The 21,417-nt window shown below is 41.5% G+C and overlaps 1 long non-coding RNA gene across 1 annotated transcript; it reads left to right on the forward strand.

Annotated features, from left to right (window-relative positions):
* The first annotated feature begins 329 nt into the window (after positions 1–329).
* On the forward strand, positions 330–19,868 carry LOC129526720 (uncharacterized). The gene is made up of 4 exons (XR_008671453.2): positions 330–354; positions 972–1,019; positions 4,231–5,663; positions 19,568–19,868. It is a non-coding gene; the product is annotated as an uncharacterized lncRNA (long non-coding RNA).
* The last annotated feature ends 1,549 nt before the right edge of the window (positions 19,869–21,417 follow it).

Raw genomic sequence — 21,417 nt, forward strand, 5'->3', positions numbered from 1 at the left:
CACTTGAATCCCACTCAGAGACACAGCACTAGCTTCTCTCTGTTGAATCTCGGGGTTAAGATCTAATTTTTCCAACTCTCTCATCATTTTCGTTTCCTTCACAAGTGATTCTTATGGGTTTTGCTGCATCCTTTAGTGTGAATTTCATTCTTCAGTGTGAATTTCACAACGACTTGGGGCCACAGGTTTTCCCTTCCCTCCCTCCTGCCATTCCTCCTTTCCTTCCCATCCACCCTTCCTTTCTTCTGTCCATATTCATTGACTGCCTACTACTGGCCAGGCTCCACTGGGGCACTAAAATAAATTAAGTTGCCAATAATCAGGTGGGAGATGAATAGGATTTCAGGGGAACAGGTAACCTATTCTCTAATACAAGCTTGAGAGAAAAGTGACTTGAAGAGTTGGCAAAAATGTGGAGTTTTCTAGGCAACTTGTGGGTGGGTAAGCAGAGCCTGAGGGGATACAGGAATTAGAGTTCTTGCCCTGTATATCACCCCAAATTTTCAGGTCTAGTTGGAAGCAACCATTAGGCAAGGAGAAAAACAGTAGAACATCAATATAGCGTGCCTCAGTTAAATATTTTTTTAACTGTTTTTGTACTGCAGAAGTGTTTGTTGAATAGCTAACAGAATCTAAGTTGAGAAGTAAACTTTAAGAAATTGGACTAATATTGTGATTTTTGATATTATTGGTCAGAATCATTTCCCATTTCTCATTATAATAGTTAAAGCAAGTACCTGATTTCTTAGTTTTTAATTCTCCTATAAGAAGTTAACCTTGCAGGAGAGGTGGTTTTCAGTGGTCATTCCCTGAGGAAAAATGCCTTCAGCCCAACCTCAGTATATACACATGGGTGCGCGCACACACACACACACACACACACACACACACACACACACACCACTCCACCATATACCCACCAACTATCCCTGAACCATCCAATGTATTTTTTGCTGGTCTTATTTCCAAAGCTAAGCAAAAGAAGAAGAGATTGCTCTCCTGGCTGATACAAAATCATAGTAAGTTTTGAGAAAAAGCCAAGTAAATAATTTTCTGGAGTTCTTATTCCATCTCCCATCCCAAACCTACCATAAGAATCCAAAAAATTATAGAAATGGCAGGGATTTTTAATTTCAAAAGTCAGTAATGTGAGTGAAAGGCTGTGATCAAGATTAAGCTTCAGAAAAGTATCTCCGAGCTCCCAGAGAGTTGCTGTAGTGAGTGCTGAATGTCTGTGGCACTAGTACTGGAAAGCAATGTGGAGTGCACAAAATTCCCTCATCACCGTAGACAGCTGAAATGCTCAGAAAATTTTGGGGAATCTCTGAAAAATGCAATGGGCTCAGCCCAATGGTGAAGAGGTCTCATGTGTTTCTGGTCTTGTAAAGACCAGAAATGAAATTTAACATGCATATTTTTAAACACATCGTTTAGAAGAGAAATACTACTGAGCCAGATAACTATTGAATTTTATGAGTCCTAATAAAAAAAGGGAGGAGGTTGGCTATAGGAAAATAAGATTTTTTGTGCTTATTCTATTTTGTGATGGTCCTTCCTTTTTTCCTTCTACTCATATTCATATTCGGAAGTTTGTGAGACTTCTCAATTGCCCTTCTCTCCACCTTGGCATTTTTCTTCTCTCTAGGATCCTGATGTATTTCTCTCGTGCCTCAGGGACGTTGACTTTGGAGAGAGCTGTTTTGAGTTTGAATCATGATTTTGGCACTTACTGGCTTTGTGACTTGGGAAAATTCTCTTGTTTGGCATGTATTTTCTCTTCCATAAAATAAGAATTATCATCTTTACCTCACAGGATGGTTATGAGTATAAACCAAGCTAATATATGCCAAGTGCTTCATACTTGCTGGCACCTATAGACACTCAATAAATATGAGTTTTCTTTCTCAGAAGAATAACTGTTGTTTTTTATATTCAAAGCTATATTCTCTGTCAGTGTCCTTGATAGTCCCAAACTGGGCAAACCTGGGGCTGGACACACAGAGCACTGTGCCCTATCCTTTTTTCGCCTGAGAGCCAGGGCCAGAAGTTAACACACAGCTTAGCAAACAAGTATTTTCTTAAAAAAAAAAAAAATGTGGAGTGACTGCAAAGCTCATCTCTAAGGCTCTTTTCAGCTGACATTATGACATTACGGGACTCTGCCTTCTAGGATCTCCCATGGCAGGCAAATACCTCTGACACACCTCCACCCCATGCATACATCTGACAAAACGGAAAAGAATAAAGCTGCAATTTGGAGGCCAAAGTGAGGCAAAAAGAAAGGCTGACGTTGAGAAGCAACCTTACTGTTCCAGCCTGGGGGCCTCTCTGCTATTGTTAACCAAATTGATGTTTTCTTTGGAAGACCACTCTGTCAACTGATGGCAGTGGACACTGTGTCGGGAGAAGAGTCAAGATTCGACATCTACCTCCTGGTTACCTACTTGATTGATGGTCTACACCACAGAAATGTCCCACATTTTTCTCACACCACAGCCCCTCATAACCAAACTCTATAAAGAGGAGGACTAGCTCCCACCCTCAGGCATATTTTCACTCTTCATCCAATTCTCTTCTCTTCTTACGAAGGAGCCCAGTCTGTTTGGCCTTGCCTAAGTAAGAATGGCATAGAGAAATCTCCAAAAGGTCAGGGGTTCTCTTGGTGGAAAGAATTACTGATGAGTTTTTGTTCACATTGATGAATGGACAGTCAATCAATATGAAAGGAAGGGAGGGAAGGAGGGGTAAGGAGAAGAGAGAAAGGGAGGAAAGAAGGGCTTGTAGACAGGAACTGATGAGCATGTATATATAGTTGCTGATGAAATGAGGACTGAAATGTGCTAGCAGCTCCTGTCTCAAATCCACAGCTAAAAAAACCCAGAAAATTTTGTAGAATTTGTTTCTGAGAAACAGAAGCCACTGAGTCAAAGTTCAAAATAACTAGGTTTGCATCTCTGAAAAGCTGTTTTCTAGCTGGGCGAAGTCTCTTTCACCCAGGCGTATGTATGAACTCTTGCTTTCCTCCCTGACGGGACTGGAAGCTCTTTTTACAGTCACGATGTGGCTCTGGTCTGTGGTCCTAGACCAAGTTTTCATGGTACTCCCCTCTTTGGCCTCACACTTCCTCACGAAACTTCAGTGCTGCCTCATGGCCTGCAGGATAAAGTCCAAGTTCCTCAATGTGGTATTTGAGTGGCCATGGGCCTGGCTACCCCCGCACCCTTATCTTGGTCTTTCCATTATAACAGCTCCCCATGGCTCATAGTTCACTGCTGCATCTCTGTGCTTTTGCTCATGGTTCCACTCTGCCTAGAACCCTCACCTACCCATACCCCTAGGCGAGCTGCTACAAGGTTCCTGCCTCCTTCCTCTGTGTGTGACCTCTGCCCCAACACTTGGCATCCCTCTCTCATTGCACTGGCCACATCCTGTAACACTGATCAGCTTCATGGTTTTACTCTCACTAGACAGTGAGGTCCTTTGGGGAGAAACACTGTCTTACCTCTCTCTCTGAATCTCCACCATGGAGAACCATGCCCAGCACACAGTAGGCATTCAGTAAGTATGTGTTGGATGAAGGGATAAATGAAGGAAATGTCCATGTTTTCCCTTCAGTTGAAACTCAAATGTCCTTTAGAAGATTGAACACTAAGTTTGAAACCACCCTGACTGTTGCTGAATCCATCCAACCTCTTGGCAGGTGTATATTTTGTGCCTTTTATCCTCGTAACCTCATTTCTCTTTTTATTCCCCTCTGTCACTTCAGTGGCGTGCCAACCTCCATGCACTGAGCAGCTGATAAGGCTGGAAGCCTGGCAGTGGTAACTACCAGAAAGTTTCAACTCCCAGAGATGGTCATGGACTTTCCCAAAATATGTTCCTGGGGCCCCAAAGTGTGTGGTGGGAGACAATGCTTTCTATTTTATGTAAACCAAGGAGAACTTGGCATGCAAGTGTGGGGGTGCCACAGCAGGAATATGGAATTCCATCCCAGACTCTTCTCACTCAGGTTGGAAATGTGCAAACAGCAGCTAGAGAAATATCCATCTGGATTACTGCAGACGCGATCAGGGCTTTGTGTGGAAGGTTAGGCTAAGTGACCTCAACATTCTCTGTCCCTATATTGGCAGGTCTCGGTCTTTGAGTTCAAATTTGATAACTTGCAGTGAGTTTTTGTTGGGACTGTGATTTGGACCCAATTATCTCATTTCCCATTTCTTCCCTCCCCAGTGGAGACTGGAAAGACTCTGAGCCCCTGCACATCCCTTCTCCTGGCTCTTCACTACAGAGGGCTTGAGGCTTCTCCTCTCCTTGGTTCTTCCAAGGTCCAACCTATGAAAACAAAAGTGAAATTTTGAGTTATAAATACAGTCACCAAAATGTAAATGACTAGAAATAGCCACTCTTGAGTCTTACTGACACACATACAGAAAATATGTGACATCTCCCTGGTGACTCAAGGCAGTGTGAACAGCAGCAGCAGCGGGCTTGATAGTGATGCTTTACATGCCTTTGGCACAAGCACCTCCCTGGAACTTAGCTAGGCGTCTGTAGCTAATCTTCAGCCACAGGACCTTCTGGCATCTTCCATGGCCTACCTGTCAGTTTGAAGATTGACAGCAGCTTGGGGCCCTCACCCAGACGAGCAGCAAAAGAGGAAAATAATGAGTAATTCATGAAAGAGTCACCATCAAGGGACTCTTGGGACTATTTGAGAGAAACCTGGGCTGGGGGGAGGGGAGTGCTGGAGCCCTACAGAGCAGCAGGGGGCAGTGCCAGAGAAATATTATTTTGTGGCTGTTCCCACAATTCTAAGCCACAGCAAAATGGATGGTTTCCCTTTATTGTTTTGTTGCATTCAGACAATCTGGACTAAGATGGCTGGTTCCTGAGGAGGAGTTTGGAAGTAAAGAGGAATGGTGATTTGGGACTCATAAAGACATCCCAAAAGTGGGGGTTGGGAGAGCAGGATAGCAGAGACCTGACACTGGCAATGCAGGGCTCTCAGTGGAGTGTCCTGGCAGACTGTGAGGGCAGGGAGGAATCTGTTGTTTGACAGCAGTGAAGGGGGCAAGACCCCTTTTATTGTAATTATCCAGTGGCTGACAAAGGAAGGTTTTCTTGACTCATGTGAACCCAGGAAATAGGGCCTTCGAGTCCTTTGCCTGGCGTGGCAGGGCAGTGGCACAGGTTCTGCACAAGGCAGGAAAATGGGACCTGATGCCACTGCCTGTCACATCCGTGCTAAAGAAAGGCACAATGCTCAAGGCCCATCGCACGTGATGCCCATTTCTGCACCATTACTACCCACCCCTCCTATACCCTGCAAGACTCATGGGATGGACCTTTTAGGGAATAAAAAAAAAGGAAAGAAAAACTGTAAACATTCACAAGGCATAGAGAGACTGAATCCCAAAGTGCACACAAATACCATTAATACCCCCAGCTCCCAAATCTCCCCCAGGCCAGTCTTCCTGGCCTCCCAAGACCAGAGAGAAGTGGCCTCTCTCAATGTGAAATGATCTCTAAATGCCAAGAGGTGTTTTTGAATAGAATCATGCAAAACTTAAAAGGGTCCTCATGAAACAGATGAAGATGATGGATACAACAGTACCGCCTGCAGTCAAACCCTCTCAACCTGCAAGAGGAGCCTCTGGCTAAAGGTCAGTTATTTCGCAGGCTGGAGATTAATCAGAGAGCTCAAGAATATGAAAGCAAAGAGAAACAGAAAGGAGGGAGAGGTGGAAAAGAAACCTGTAACCTCCATTTTCTCTCTCTGGGAGCCCATATAGTGAAGAAAAAGCATCAGGGTTGGGAGGTCTGGTGTGGTTGGGAGGTCCAGTGTGGTTGGGAGGTCCAGTGTGGTTGGTATTCTAAATGTCAACATAAACGGTAAGTCCACCCACTTCCCTCTACCAGAACTTTGCCCTTTACTGCTTCTAAAAGGATGGGTCATAGGGAATAAAAGAGGGAGACAGGATAAGAGGAAAGCAAAGACATTACCTCGCCTTTTCCCTTTAAGACTTGGGCAAGTCACACTGCCTATCCTGGGCTGCCTGACATGCTAGCTGGGAATTTTCTGACTTTCCCTGGCATCACTGTAGTATTACAGCCAGATCATAACCTGAGAGCTGATGTGCTTCCTCACCTAAAATGGAACCGACGGGAGGGAGGGTGGAATGCTGTTTGTGTTCAGGTATGAGTCATTACCATGCATCCCACTTCCTTGAACCTGACTCTTAATTGCATGCTTTAGCCAAGATTCAGCAAAAGGAGAGCTTGGGAGTAAGTCTCCATTGGCAGAGAGCACCCATGTTGTTTGCTGCTCATTTTTCTACCCATGGGAAAAAGAACTCCTAACCTCTGGAGTCAGTAGTCTGGCCAACTCATCCAAGCGACTTGGGGAAGCGATAAGATTCCCTGGCCCCAGGTGGTGCAGAGAAGTGGGTGGTACCTCCTGGAGTCCCCATTCCTTCTATTATATGTGGTTTTCATAGTGGATTAGACGCTTCATGGCAGTGAAGTGCCAATAAGAAGAAGGTGAGATCTGGAGTTAAACATGTCTTGATTTTATATCCCAGCCCCATCACCCACCGCTGGTGGGTGTGACCTTGAGCAAGTCACTGAAGTTGTCTGGTACCTAGGGTGCCACACACACCCACCCACCCACCCTCACACACATACACACACAGAGCAAAGAGTAATTGCATTTTGGTTCTGATGCACATGAGAGACTGGCGGGTTTAAACTCCTCGATGGGCCAGCAACTGTTGAAAGGCTCTTCAGTTTCTCTTTGGAATAAAAATAAACAAGTTCAAAAAGAAAAGAAAGCAAGTTGAAAAGGGACATGTATTCTTTGAGGAAGCAGATTTGCCTTCAGTGGCCAAACAATGAGTTGTGAGGTTTTTCCACTGGATCATTTATACTTTTTTGTATAGATAACAGCAGAGGATAAAACTAGTAATAGTAGAAATAATTAAATGTTTACTCTTTAATAGTAAATAATAAGTAGTTAAATATTTAAGAATAGAGTCATTAATTTTGTGTGTGTGTATGTGTGTACCTAACACAGAGACAAGGGCTTCATATACAGTATCTTTGGGGGATTCTAACCCAGAAAATTCTAACCTCTTGATTTTTTAAAAATCTTTTTAAGAGGCCTCCTCTTACTTTGTTCTAATCGCCTTCGGGACATCTATGGGTCTCTTTGTCAGAAAAGACCCAGAAGCCTGGGCTTATAGTATAGAAGTGGGGAGAATCCCCTACCACTGTAAGCAACGAGCATTGTTTTTATTTAATGGGAGTCACATTGTGCCGTCTTGCTGCACGGATAGCCAGTTCTCTACATCTTATAACACAATAAACCAGGGAGGAGAGGGGAAGGGAAAGTACAAGTCCCCTTTGGTGAAAAAAAAAAAAAGAACACACTGAGGTGATGCCAGTTGCTAAAGGGGGCAGCACCAGGGACCAGGGACAAACGTGGAGAGGGCGTCATCTTCCTCTCCCCCTGTCCACCATTGCAGTCACAGCAGAGGCTTTCCCTGATGGGGGCTGGCGTGAGTGCACTTAGAGACAGCCTTTCCAGGGCTCTTTGCAGCAACGGTACCCCTGTTAAAAGTGAGCCCATGATACCCAGGCTTGCATGAAGGGCGGGACCTATCTCTCTCTTCCTATACAGAGTGGCAGCATCCCAGAAATGGATGGCAGACAAGCTGCAGCGCTGTCTGTCCTAGACTGGGGGAAGAGGCTCTGTCCCAAGCCCATTTCAGTAGTAGCCACCAGAGGAGGATTCCTGCAGACCTCACTCACACTGCAGCCAGAAGCTAAAGGACAACGTCTATACAAACGGAAAGTCTTGAGCCCTGTGACAGGGGCATGACAGGGAAACAGATTGTGTTCTTGCCTGTCCAGGGCAAGGAGCTGGTGCGGCCCCCTACCCCTGGCCCCAGCCCCGAGACCTCAACATATCCCAGCACAACTCCCCCACCACCCCCTCACCCCAACTCCACTCCACATAAGGGCAGATGCTTACACTCATCACCAGGCTACTCAAGGGCTAGCCAGCTTTTACTCTTTAGTGCCACCTACTGGCATGGAGACCAAACAGCACCACCAAATAAGCCTGCCAGAAAGGCACAGTGCTAGCGTGGGAGACAAGCTTCCTAAGATCTCCACACTACCAGCCCTGCAGAAGATAGTGTGTCAATATGCATCAGTCTTGTGTGTTATAGACCCAATACATCACTCCAACAAGCAGTATCTGAAAAAACCACTGCATAAAAGCTTTCCATAACCAAGGAACCCATACAGAGACTTGGTCCCCTGAAAGCACCCAGAAATGAAACCAAATGGTCATACACAATATACAACACAGTCATACCTTCTAGGGAAAATAAGTTTTTAAAAAGTCTTAGCCAAACAATAGCAAATTCAAAAGTTAGAAGCGACAGTTTCTTTAGTTGAGAAGGAATCACCTCAAGAACTCTAGCAGTACAAAAAAACAGTTCTGACACAAAGGATCAAACTAGCTTTCTAGCGATGGATCCTTATCAACATGAAAATTCTGAAATGACAGAGAGTCAACATATGGACTGTAAGGAAGAGCTCAATGCAATCAATGAGATCTAAGAGAAAGTTCAAGGATCAATGAGATCCAAGAGAAAGTTGAAAACAAACATAAAGAAATCGGAAAAACAATTCAACATATGTATGTCTCGTATATGTTATATATATATACATATTTGAGACAGGGTCTTGCTCTGTCACCCAGGATGGAGTGCAGTGGCACGATCTCGGCTCACTGCAACCTCCACCTCCTGGATTCAAGGAACTTTCCTGCCTCAGCCTCCCCGGTAGCTAGGACTACCGGTGCTGGCCACCACGCCTGGCTAGCTTTTGTATTTTTAGTAGAGACAGTTTTACCATGTTGGCCGGTCTGATCTCAAACTCCTAAACTCAAGTGATCTGCCTGCTTGGCCTCCCAAAGTGCGGGCATTATAGGCATTAGCCGCCACACCCGACTGAGGTGGCTATATTTAAAAACAAGCAAAACTTCTGGAAATAAAAAATTTGCTAAAGCAATTTCAAAATACAGTTGAAAGCTTTAACAATAGACTAGATCAAGCAGAAGAATTTCAGAGGTTGAAGACAAGTCCTTTGAATTAACTCAGTCAGATAAAAATAAACATATTTTTTGAAAAAATGAACAAAGCCTTAAAGGAATATGGAATTATGTAAAAATGACCAAACCTATGACTTATAGGCATTTCTGAGACAGGAGAAGAAGAAAAAGTAAGCAATTTGGAAAAGATATTTGAGGCAATAATTCAGGAAAATTTATCTGATCTTGCTAGAGAGGTAGACATTCAATTACAAAAATTTCAGAAAACACCTGCAAGGTACTATATAAGATGAATATCACCAAGGCATACAGACATCAGACCATCAAGATCAATGCTAAAGAAAAAATCTTAAAGTCAGCTAGATAAAAAGGTCAAATCATCTATAAAGAAAATCCCATCAGACTAACAGCAGACTTCTCAGGAGAAGCTTTACACATCAGAAGACATTGAGGGCTTATCTTCAGCCTTCTTAAAGAAAAAAAAATGCCAATCAAGAATTTTATATGCTAATCAACTAAGCTTCATAAACAAAAGAGAAATAAAGTCTTTCACAAACAAGTAGATGCAAAGGGGGAATTCATCACCACTAGACCTAGCCTACAATAAATGCTCAAAGTAGTTCTAAACAGAAACAAAAAGACAAAACAATACTCACTACCATAAAAGCACACATAAGGGCAAAGTTCACAGATCCTATAAAGCAGTTATACAATTAAGACTACAAAGCAACTAGCTAGCAACACTAAGAAACAAATCTCATGTGTCAATATTAACAAAGAAACAAACCTCACATGTCAATATTAGTCTTGGATGTCAACAGCCTAAATATTCCACTTAAAGTATACACATTGGCAAATTGGATTTAAAAAATTAGACCCAACCATCTGCTGCCTACAAGACACCCACTTAATGTATAAAGACACCCATAATATCAAAGTAAAGGGATGAAAAATGTTTTATCACTCAAATGAAAAACAAAAAACAGTAGGGAATTGCTATTCTTAGATAAAACATACTTTAATTAGAAAAGAAGACTTAACTATCCTAAATATATACACACCCAACACTGGAGCACCCAGACTTATAAAACAAATTCTGCTAGACCTAAGAAAAGATATAGACAACCATACAAAAGTAGTGAAGGATTTCAACATTCCACTGACAGTACTAGATAGATCATCAAGGCAGAAAACTAACAAAGAAACTCTGGAATTATACTGGACTCTTGACCAAATGGACCTAATAAACATCTACAGAACATACCACCCAGCAACTGAAGAATATTTTTCTCATCTGCATATAAAACATTCTGTAAAATTGACCATATCCTTAACCGTAAAGCAAGTCTCAATAAATTCAAAATAATGAAATCATATCAAGTATCTTCTCATATCACAATGGATTAAAATCAAATATCATTACCAAAAGGAATTCTCAAAACCACACGAGTACATGGGAACTAAACAACTTGCTCCTGAAAGACTTTTCAGTACACAATGAAATTAAGACAGAAATCAAAAATATTTTTGAAACAAATGAAAATAGAGACACAACATACAAAAACCTCTGGAACAGAGAAAAAACAGTATTAAGAGGGAAGTTTATAGCATTTCATGCCTTCATCAAAAAGAAAGATCTCAAATTAGCAACCTAACATCACACATCAAGAAACTATAAAAATAAGAATAAACCCAAAGCTAGCAGAAGAAAAGAAATAACAAAGATTGGAACAGAACTCAATGACATTGAGACCAAAAAAAATTATACAAAGGATCAGTGAAATGAAGTTGGTTCACTGAAAAGATAAACAAAATTGATAGACCACTAGCTAGAATAACCACATTAAAAAGAGAGAAAATGTAAATAAACAGAACCAGAAATAATAAAGATGACATTACAATTGCACAGAAAGGAAAAAGGATCATCACAGACTACTATGAACTTTTCTGTGCACACAAACTAGAAAATCTAGAGGAAGTTAATAAATTCCTGGAGACATACAACCTTCCAAGACTGAATCAGGAAAAAACAGCAATCCTGAACAGACCAATAAGAGTAATAAAATTGAATCTGTGATTTAAAATTTTTCAACAGGAAAAAAAAAGCCCAAGACAAGATAGATTCACAGCCAAATTTTATCAAATGTAAAAAGAAATGCTGGTACCAATATTATTGAAACTATTCCCAAAAATCGAGGAGGGGAGATTCCTTCCTAACTCATCCTATGAAATCAGCATCATCCTGATACCAAAATCTGGCAAGGACACAACAGAGAAAGAAAGCTACAGGCCAATATCTTTGGTAAATATAGACATAAAGTTCCTCAACAAAATACCAGTGAACTGAATCCAATAGCACATCAAAAGAAAATTCTAGGGATACAAGGATGGTTCAATATACACAAATCAATAAATGTGATTCACCACATAAACAGAAGTAAAAACAAAACCCATATGATCATCTCAATAGATACAGAAAAGGCATTTGATAAAATCTAGTATCCTTTCATGAAAAAACATCCTCAACAAAATAGAGATCAAAGAAACATACCTCAAAATAGTAACAGCCCATATATGACAAACCCCCAGCCAACATCAAGAATAAGAAAAAGTTGAAATTATTCTCCCTAAGAACCGGAACAACACAAGGATGTCCACTCCCACCCTGCCTATTCAAAATAGTACTGGAAGTCCTAGCCAGAGAAATCAGGCAAGAGAAAGAAATAAAAGGCATCCAACTTGGAAAAGAGGGAGTCAAATTATCTATTTGCTGATGACATGATTTTATACCTAGAAAACCCTAAAGATTCCTTCAAGACTCTTAGATTTGATAAACAATTTCAGTAAAGTTTTAGGATACAAAATTAACATCCAAAAATCAGTTGCATTTCTGGACCCCAAAAACACTCAAGCTGAAAACCAAATCAAGAACTCAATCCCATTTATCATGGCCACGAAAACATATAAAATACCTAGAAATACATTTAACCAAGGATGTGGAGGGTCTCTACAAGGAGAAATACAAAACTGATGAAAGAAATTATAGATGACACAGATAAATGGAAAAACATCCTATGTGCATGGATAGGAAGAATCAATAGTGGTAAAGTGACCATGCTGCCCAAAGCAATCTACAGATTCAGCATAATTTCTATCAAATTAACAATGTCATTTTTCACAGAATTAGAAAAAACAATCCTAAAGTTCATATGAACAAAAAAGAGCCCAAATAGCCAAAGCAATCCTAAGCAAAAGAAACAGAGCTGAAGCTATCACATTATCTCACTTCAAACTATACTACAAAGCTATAGCTGTAACAACCAAAACAGCATGGTGCTGGAATAAAAAAAAAGTCATATAGATCAAATGGAACAGAATAGAGTACCCAGAAATAAAGCCACATACCTGCAACCAACTTTATCTTTGGCAAAGTCAACAAAAATAGGTAATAGAGAAAGGACATAAATGGTACTGGGAAAACTAAATAGCTATGAAGAATGAAACTGGGCCCCATATCGCTCATTATATACAAAAAATGACACAATATGGACCAAAGATTTAAATGTTAGACCTGAAACTATAAAAATCCTAGAAGAAAACCTAGGAAAAACTCTTCCAGACATTGTCCTGGGGAAAGAATTTATGGCTAAGACCTCAAAAGCAAATACAACCGAAACAAAAAGAGACAAATGTAACTTAATTAACTAAAGAATTTCTGCACAGCAAAAGAAACAATCAACAAAGTAAGCAGACAATCTTACTTTAAAAAGGGAGACCATATTTGCAAACTATGCATACAACAAAAGACTAATATCTAGAATTTATAATGAACTCAAATGAACAAGAAAAAAAAAACAACCTCATTAAAAAGTGACACAGTAGACACTTCCCAAGAGAAGACATACAAGTGGCCAACAAATATATGAAAAAGTGTTCAAGCATCAGAGAAATGTGAATTAAAACCACAATGAGATATCATTTCACAACACTCAGAATGGCTACTATCAAAAAGTCATAAAAGATGTTGGCGGGAGGCCGAGGCGGGCGGATCACGAGGTCAGGAGATCGAGACCATCCTGGCTAACACAGTGAAACCCCGTCTCTACTAAAAAATACAAAAAATTAGCCGGGCGTGGTGGCGGGCACCTGTAGTCCCAGCTACGCGGGAGGCTGAGGCAGGAGAATGGCGTGAACCCGGGAGGCGGAGCTTGCAGTGAGCCGAGATCGCGCCACTGCACTCCAGCCTGGGCGACAGAGCAAGACTCCGTCTCAAAAAAAAAAAAAAAAAAAAAAGATGTTGGCAAGGAAGTGGAGAAAGGGAACACTTATACACTGTTGGTGTGAATGTAAATTAGTTCAACTCCCATGGAAAACAGTATGGAGATATCTCAAAGAACGAAAAATAAAACAACCATTTGAGGCAGGAATCTCACCACTGGGTGTCTACCCAAAGAAAAGAAATCATTATATCAAAAAGATACCTGCACTCATATGTTTGTCACAGCACTATTTACAATAGCAAAGATATGGAATCAACCTACGTGTCTGTCTATCAACAGATGATTAGATAAAGAAAATGAGGTATATATTCACTGAGAAATACTACGCAGCCATAAAAAAGAATGAAATCATGTCCTTTGCAGCAACATGGTTGGAGATGGAGGCCATTATGTTAAGTGAACTAACTCAGAAACAGAAAATCAAATACCACATGTTCTCACTGATAAGTGGGAGCTGAACAGTGGGTACACATGAACACAGAGATGGAAATAATAGACACTGGAGACTCCAAAATTGGGGAAGGCTGGAGGGGTTCCAGCTAAAAAGTTACTTAGTGGGTACAGTGTTCATTACTTGGATGGAGTGTTCACTACATATCCATGTAACAAACCTGCGTATGTACCCCCTGAGCCTAAATAAAACAACAAATAAACTAGGGAGATACATGAGCAGAGGGCCTGCTTTGTAGCTTTCATAAAGTCACTGACATTTCTATATGTTTGTCTCCCTCTTCCATAACTACAAAAAACATTGTCTGTCTCACCTTCAACAGATGGGAGCTTCTTGGGCAGAGGTACAAAATCTGACATATTGCTTGGGCTTGGCATATGATTTAGTGCTAACTGACCCCCTCTGCCTTCACACTAGTTTGAGATGTATTGAATTGAAGCCAAGCATTTTCAGCATCTGCCTTGAATATTCTTCAAAGGTCCTCTGGTCAAGCTGGCTTCACACATGCCTCAGATGCCATGGATGAGTTATTTTGTCTAGAGCACTCGGTTGGCCCCTTGGAGGGGCTGGTCTCATAAGGTCCCCTTCTCTGTCCCAGCCCTTCCACGTGTGGGCAGAAAATTGGTCCTGCATCCCAGCTCCCACAGGGCTGAGCTATTGAAGCTGCCCAAGAGTGGGCATTCAATATATGTCTAGCTTCCCAGAGGGCAACCAGGCCCTGAGGGGTCTGGAGCCAGGATCTGGAAGCTGGTTTGGCTATGGGACCAACTGGATCTCTCTCTCCACAGCAGGCCCACTATTCTGCCCCTATTCGCTTTCCTCTTTGCCTAAGAGGGGAGGCAGATTCGGCTCAGCATTTGGGAGTCTCTTGTCTCTGGCACCCACACCCACCCACCAAGGCAGAAAGAGGTTGGAAAACAGGAGCTCAATTGCAGGTGCTTCTGGCCTCTAGCTACAGGAAACTGCCTCCCCAACCCTTTCTCAAAAAGGGACTGTGCATTTCATGGCACAACGCACGAATACAAAGTGTTTCTATGGTGTGAATCTTCCACAAATCAGGGAGAAAAATGATCTTCTGTTTCCACCCAAGAAACAAAATCATTCAGGTTCAAACCAAGAAGAAGAACCATTTTGGTCAGAAGGAGAAAAAAACGGCTTAGATATGCAAGAAGTGGTGAAGAACTTTATTTTCTGTAAATCATCATGACATCAGTTTCAAGACCCACCCAACTGGGAGCATGTGAAATTTTTTCTTAGAAGGTTTGGACTGGGATCTTGGGACTCTGCACCTACCCACACTGCCCCTCGCCCTCTGGCAGGGCTGCCCTGGGTCTTCTATGCTGAAGCCCACTGTGCTGTCCTTTCTTTTCGGGGGCTACACACAGGCCCCCTGTGTGGGACTCCAGACTCCTCTCTGCCCTGTCCCCAACCTGAAAGGGAAACCTCTCTTTCCCATCACTGCATTCCAAATCACTCTACTCCCTGTCAAATGAAATCTTGTGAGACTGACTTTTGAAACAAACAACGAGGAATACTCCTACCATTGTGTTTCTCCCTAGAATGAAGCTAAAATCTGGGATCTGCTTGATGCAAGATAAGAGGAAAGGGGGAAGTAAAGGGAGAGGGGAGAAAAGTTAATATACTGTGTATTATTCAATCACACTTGCTTTCAGAAGGAGTTACAATTCCTGTTGTAGCTGGTGACCAGTAGCACCGATTTTCTGTTTATCTTTTAAGTTTGGCTTAGAGTTTGTAATTTGTTTTAGTCATTTTAAAGCATTCCCCCCTTCACAGAAAATGTCTTATAACAAAGTAATCTCAAATGAGTATATATTTGAAGTATTCTCTGGACAAACAGATCAATCTTAAATATTGATCAGAATATTTAATTAAGCAGAATTATGCTTTGGAGCCATTCAGGTTTCTCTGCTACCTAACAAGTCCTATACCATCTTTAAGATGCCCTGTCTTACTGGAAGCCTGCCTTGACTGACACAATGCAAACTGATCCTCACACTCTCTTAATTCCTATCAATTTTGTGGTAATTTCTTGTACTTTTGAACCCAATTATATACAGTCTTACTGCCAGCTTTTTACCTCCCCAGAGCACATTGCTCAAAGCTACCTAACTATACTGTGCAGAACTTTGAGGGCCGTGAACATGACCTAGTTGTTCCATCATTTTCCCAGGGCCTCATACATCATAGGGTTCCATAAATATTTATTCAATGAATGAATGGATTGTACAATCTTAACCAGTTGCTATTGCCATTAGCTACTTCTCCTATTTTCCTCAGCAATAATTCACTGGGAAAAAATGTTTGGGGTTCATATTCACTCACGGAAATAATGAAATGGCCCGTTACTTTTCTATGAAATCAAATAACTGAAGAACAAAATGTTCTTTAAGGTATTGATTAATGTTTTATATAAAATACTGAAACGCACAGCCATAAATTATGCTGGCATTATGTGTATTTGTATTTCTTATGTTTCCAACTAAGCCTGTTGATGCTAGAATGTTAAAAAAGTTCTTCATTTCAAAATAAATTCGTATCTCATTGAGGTCCTGTGATTGTTTTTTGCTTCAAGCATTTGCAAAACAATTCAAAAGAGCCATCAATATAGGCACTTTACAGACAACAGCATCAATTATTATGTTGGAAAATATTTTAATATTATCACATTCCAAGTGAGGAAAAATCTTTACTTATCCTGCATGATTCCAAATAATGAATAATGATCTTTAAAATTCATTTAATAATAACTTAATAAATAACTTGTCTTAATAATAACTTGTGTGACAATTTTTTTTAGTTTTAGATTCTTACATCTTTTTAAATGTATTTCTAAGAACAGATCATCCAAAATTTGAGATATTTCACATGAAGACCATGTATGGATGCTGACCTGTATGCCAGTTCAGATCCATAGAGCCAGGTGTGCACTGCATTTTAAAACTGGGATAGTTTGGTTTGAAGAGTATCTGCACCACTCTGGCTTCTTTGGTTGGTGCAAGTTCATGGAGATGACCAGATAAAAAGCTGCCATTGTGGTTGGTATTCTGTCTTCAGAAATCTCCCAACATATTTTCCATTTGTCTGGACTGCTATCCTTTTTCCTGGACTCCTGTCACACACTGCATCCTCCTGACTTCCCCTCTAGCTCACCCCAAATTTGGGCTGCCTTCTGCTCCGACTCTCTGCAGAGCCCCTTTGCTCAACACCACAGTTTTGGATTTGCTCTGTATTCAATGACTATCTTCTAAGTTCCTGCCACGTCTATTCACTGTGCCAAGCCCATGAAATTAATGAAAGAGAGCTCCCTCTAGGAACTCTCGATGTGGGGAAGATGACAAATGTCAAAAACCGGGTGACTGTTCTTACCAGGGGATCATTGGAAGGCCATCTAATCCAGTCATGGAGTTGCTGAAAGGCTTCTAGAAAGCTGGTGCTCTTGTGGAATGATGGCCAAGAAATAGCATATGTGAGACCTCTCTAGGGACTCTCGGAACTAACTGGGGAGAAACTGTAGGGACTGGAGCCCCACAGAGCAGCTAGGGCAGGGCCAGATAAATATTGTTTTATGGTCATTGTTATGATCCACTCCTATGAGGATAAGCAAGAAGCCCTTTCTAATACAATTATTTTATATCCAGGTTCTCTAAGAGTTCTCTAAGAAACTCTTAGAGAGTTTTGAGTTCTCTAAGAAATACAGGCCCATTTACTATCGTTTTGGAAAATTCTTTTGATGGTCAATAAAGTATCAGATTACCTTGCTGCTGTTACTCTAAGTGACTAATGCTACTTTATTCTAAATACTGTACCCTCATGAGAAAATGAGAGTGAAAAGGCAAATAATACCTTACTACTACTCTGAAAGTAATTCTGACTTCATGGACTTCCTGAAAGAATCTCAGAGTCCTACTTGGATCACTAGGCCATATTTTGAGAACTGCTAACAGGGAATGTAACCTTAAAATAGATTTTAAGAATGTGCCTGGATTCGTAGGGAAGGAATTATTTGATTGATGAATGATGCCTGCCTTGGGCACAGGAGCAAAGCATAATCTCGTATTTCCTAAGTATACAGACACTCGAACTCTATCTACAGTAATACGATTGGTTTTTAAATAATCATTCCATTATCTATACATACAAATGAAAGCTGTCCTTCATAGTAGTCATGTTTAGAATCTAGTTATTTCAACAACTATCACTGTGATTAAACTATTGGAGTTCATTGTAAATCCGAAATACAAATCAAACTCATTACTTTATAGGCAAATTTGGTTTTGACCAAAATGATACTTAGGAGTTGGATAAGTTACTTAGGCTGCCAGTCTTGGCTCCAAATGACTTACACTTCCTGAACAAATTAAATCTGCCTTGAAGGATGAAAATGTATGATTAATAAGGTAATAAGATTATCCCACCAAGGCTGGGCACGGTGGCTCACACCTGTAATCCCAGCACTTTGGGAGACTGAGTTGCATGGACCACTTGAGGTCAGGAATTCAAGACCAGCCTGACCAACATGGTGAAACACCCCGTCTCTACTAAAAATACAAAAAAAAGTTAGCTGGGCATGGTGGCACATGCCTGTAGTCCCAGCTACTTGGGAGGCTGAGGAGGGAGAATCACTTGAACCTGGGAGGTGGAGGTTGCAGTGAGCTAAGATTGCGCCATTGCACTGCAGCCTAGGCAACAAGAGTGAAACTCCGTCTCAAAAAAAAAAAAAAAAAAAAGATTATCCCACCAATAATTTGAGTTTCTATAATGTATCAGGTATCCTGTTGAGTGCTAAGGATGGAAATGAAAGGCACAATCTCTGCCCTGAGGCATTTATAATATGCACGGAACAGACGAGGAAACTAGCACTTAAAACCCAGCATAAGCAGCACTATCACTGAGGGGAGCTCAAGCTGTGTTGAAAGCAGCTAACTCCAAGGGGATGGAGAGAAGTAAGGAAAGACTTCCTGGAGATACCTCATCAGCTGAGTTCTGAGGACTTGAATGAGACAGGTAGTAGTGGAATGGGGGAAGTGGCGCATCAGTGAGGAGGACTTCCAGAGGGATAGCAGGTGCAAAGACACGAAGATAGAAGAACTGTAGACCACTTACACTTGCTCTGACCCACAGTTGGGAATGCACCTTTGAAACCACGGCATGTCTCCCCCACAAAAAGAAGAGGAGAGACGGTGAAGACAAGTCAGAAAGAACCACATCACATTCTCTGGAAAAGTCATTAAAGCATATGTCCCCTGCAGCCACATGGCCTAGTGAGATACTCAGGCTTGGAGCTGATTAACTTGGGTTGGAGGTTTCCTATTCTCTTTGAGCCTCAAAGTTTTCATCTGTAAAATGAAGATATTCAATTTATGGTTGCATTTGCAAGGGTAAATGGGATGTTTGTAAACTGGTAGATAACAGGTGCTCAAAAATGGTCAGCATTTTATTTCTGCTCAATATTAATAAGCCCGTGGCTGGCAGATGCATAGCAAGAGCAAAACCAAACACAGCATGAAATGTCGGCATCCAAGGGGTTGTTCATTTTATACTGGAAGACCTGGCGCGATGTCTAAACTTAGTGTTTCACCAAGAAAATGTGATTTATCATGCTGGTGTAGTCCCGGCAACGTACAATCAAGATCAGGTTGAAACAGGGAAATGAAAGTAAATGTGCAGCAACAATTCTGTTTGTTTTTTTTTAAGGTTTCTCTTCATGGATTGCTTTGTGCTCCTCCTCCTGCAAGACAGTGAGTCTCCACAGGCCCATGAATGTCATAAGTGAGTGCAAGCTTGAGGAAGCACCTATCCTGTGCTCAGAACAAAATATCTGTGGTCCAGAGCAGAGCTCCCAACCCAGCTACTATGAACCACGCTAGGCCCCAGAAAAGAAAGGAAAACAGAAGAGACATTGGATTGGATCTTCCAGAAGGTCTTTGTTGCAATTTTTCTCCATCATTGAAAAAAAAATTACATCATCAAATAAAGACAATAGCAGCACAGCTTACTGAAATGTCACAAGCAAATTTGTTTTGTACTTTCCCTAAGAACATTATGAAATCCCCCTCCCCCCGCATTATTTTCTGTAAAATGCCTTTTTTTTTAAAGCACCATGAAATCCTACGGAAAGAAAAATAAGTAAAACACCTCCACACATGGATTTATCATCATTGTCACTGGGTCCCCTGCCTGTGACTCTGGGATGGGAAGGAGGCCAGAGGCTGGCATGTGAGGTGGTTTGCATATCACTTCTAGGCACCACTGCACCTTCTCCCTTCAAGCTCAGAGCCCTGACAGCAAAAGAGAGCTTCCGCAGTTACCTTCTGCAGCATAGGTCTGCTGAATCGACGGAGCAGATGTCCTCTCAAAATAATTTATTTTAATGCACAGGGAACTATTTCAGATTTTTCACCTAAGAATCAAGAACACAAAGTAGATACCAAATCTCAGGCACCTGTGAAAATGATCATCACTTTCAGTAAAATCAGAGACACCTCTCATTTCTCCTCAATGCCACTGCACTGATGTCAACTGACTTAGGGCAGGCATGAGAGAACTGAGGTTTACATGGAGCATGGGTGGGTTGGTGAAGTCCAATGAAGGTATGGTGCAGAGACAGAGGACAGGGCTTTGCTTACAGCCATGTAATTAGCATGCTGTTCCAAAGTTTCCCTATGCAGAATTAACAGCATCCACAATGCCACATTAAAGTGATCTTTGTTTCAGAGAGTTACCCTTTTTCTTTTTAAGGCCATTACTAGCCAGCTCTTACTGTTCACTCAGCCACTGTCTTTGCACACAATTGCATCATAACAGTAAGAAAGAATCCCATATTAGCAAAATGCAACAAGCAGAGATATGGAATGCAACACTGGCTGGTTTTTCCTTTCTCGTTTTACAGGGGCTCTGAATGTTTGTTTTCCTACGCCTGTCCCATGGTTCAGAAACCCTGGTACACACTGGATGCTTCACATTCTCACCAAATCCAGTGGGTAAAAACCAGCCCCACCCAAACTCTGGTCACCTTCTCACTAGTCCTCAGAACCCAGCATGCAAACAGACAGGCAACATTGACGAAGCCAGGAAATGATATCATCTCAGAGGGAGGCAAGGGGGCAGGTTCTTAGTATTCAGCTCAACTAGGACTTTAAACATGGAATGGTCCTTATAGAACCCAAAGCAGCCATTTCCTCAGGTGTGTGTGTGTGTGTATGTGTGCGTGTGTGTGTGTGTGTGAGAGAGAGAGAGAGAGAGAGAGATGTCTGTCTGATCATAGTACTTGAATTCATGATACATGAAGTACTACAATTGACTGCAAATAGCAACAGCTTAAAATTCTTTAACTAGTCTTAACACCATGCAAAAAATGCCCTCACAGCATGAGCCCTCCCGGTGACAGTACACTAAAGAGCTAGAAGGGAGGATAGAGAGAGCCTACACAGGGCATGATCCGAATTTGGACACCAGTCTCCCAAGTACATCTGGTCTCCATTAATCCCCCAAAAGACAAATCCCAAAGGGCAAGAGACTAAGCTCTCACCTTAACCTAAAATGGG

Source organism: Gorilla gorilla, chromosome 15 (assembly GCF_029281585.2).
Source record: "Gorilla gorilla gorilla isolate KB3781 chromosome 15, NHGRI_mGorGor1-v2.1_pri, whole genome shotgun sequence".
In the NCBI taxonomy this organism is placed as follows: domain Eukaryota; kingdom Metazoa; phylum Chordata; class Mammalia; order Primates; family Hominidae; genus Gorilla; species Gorilla gorilla.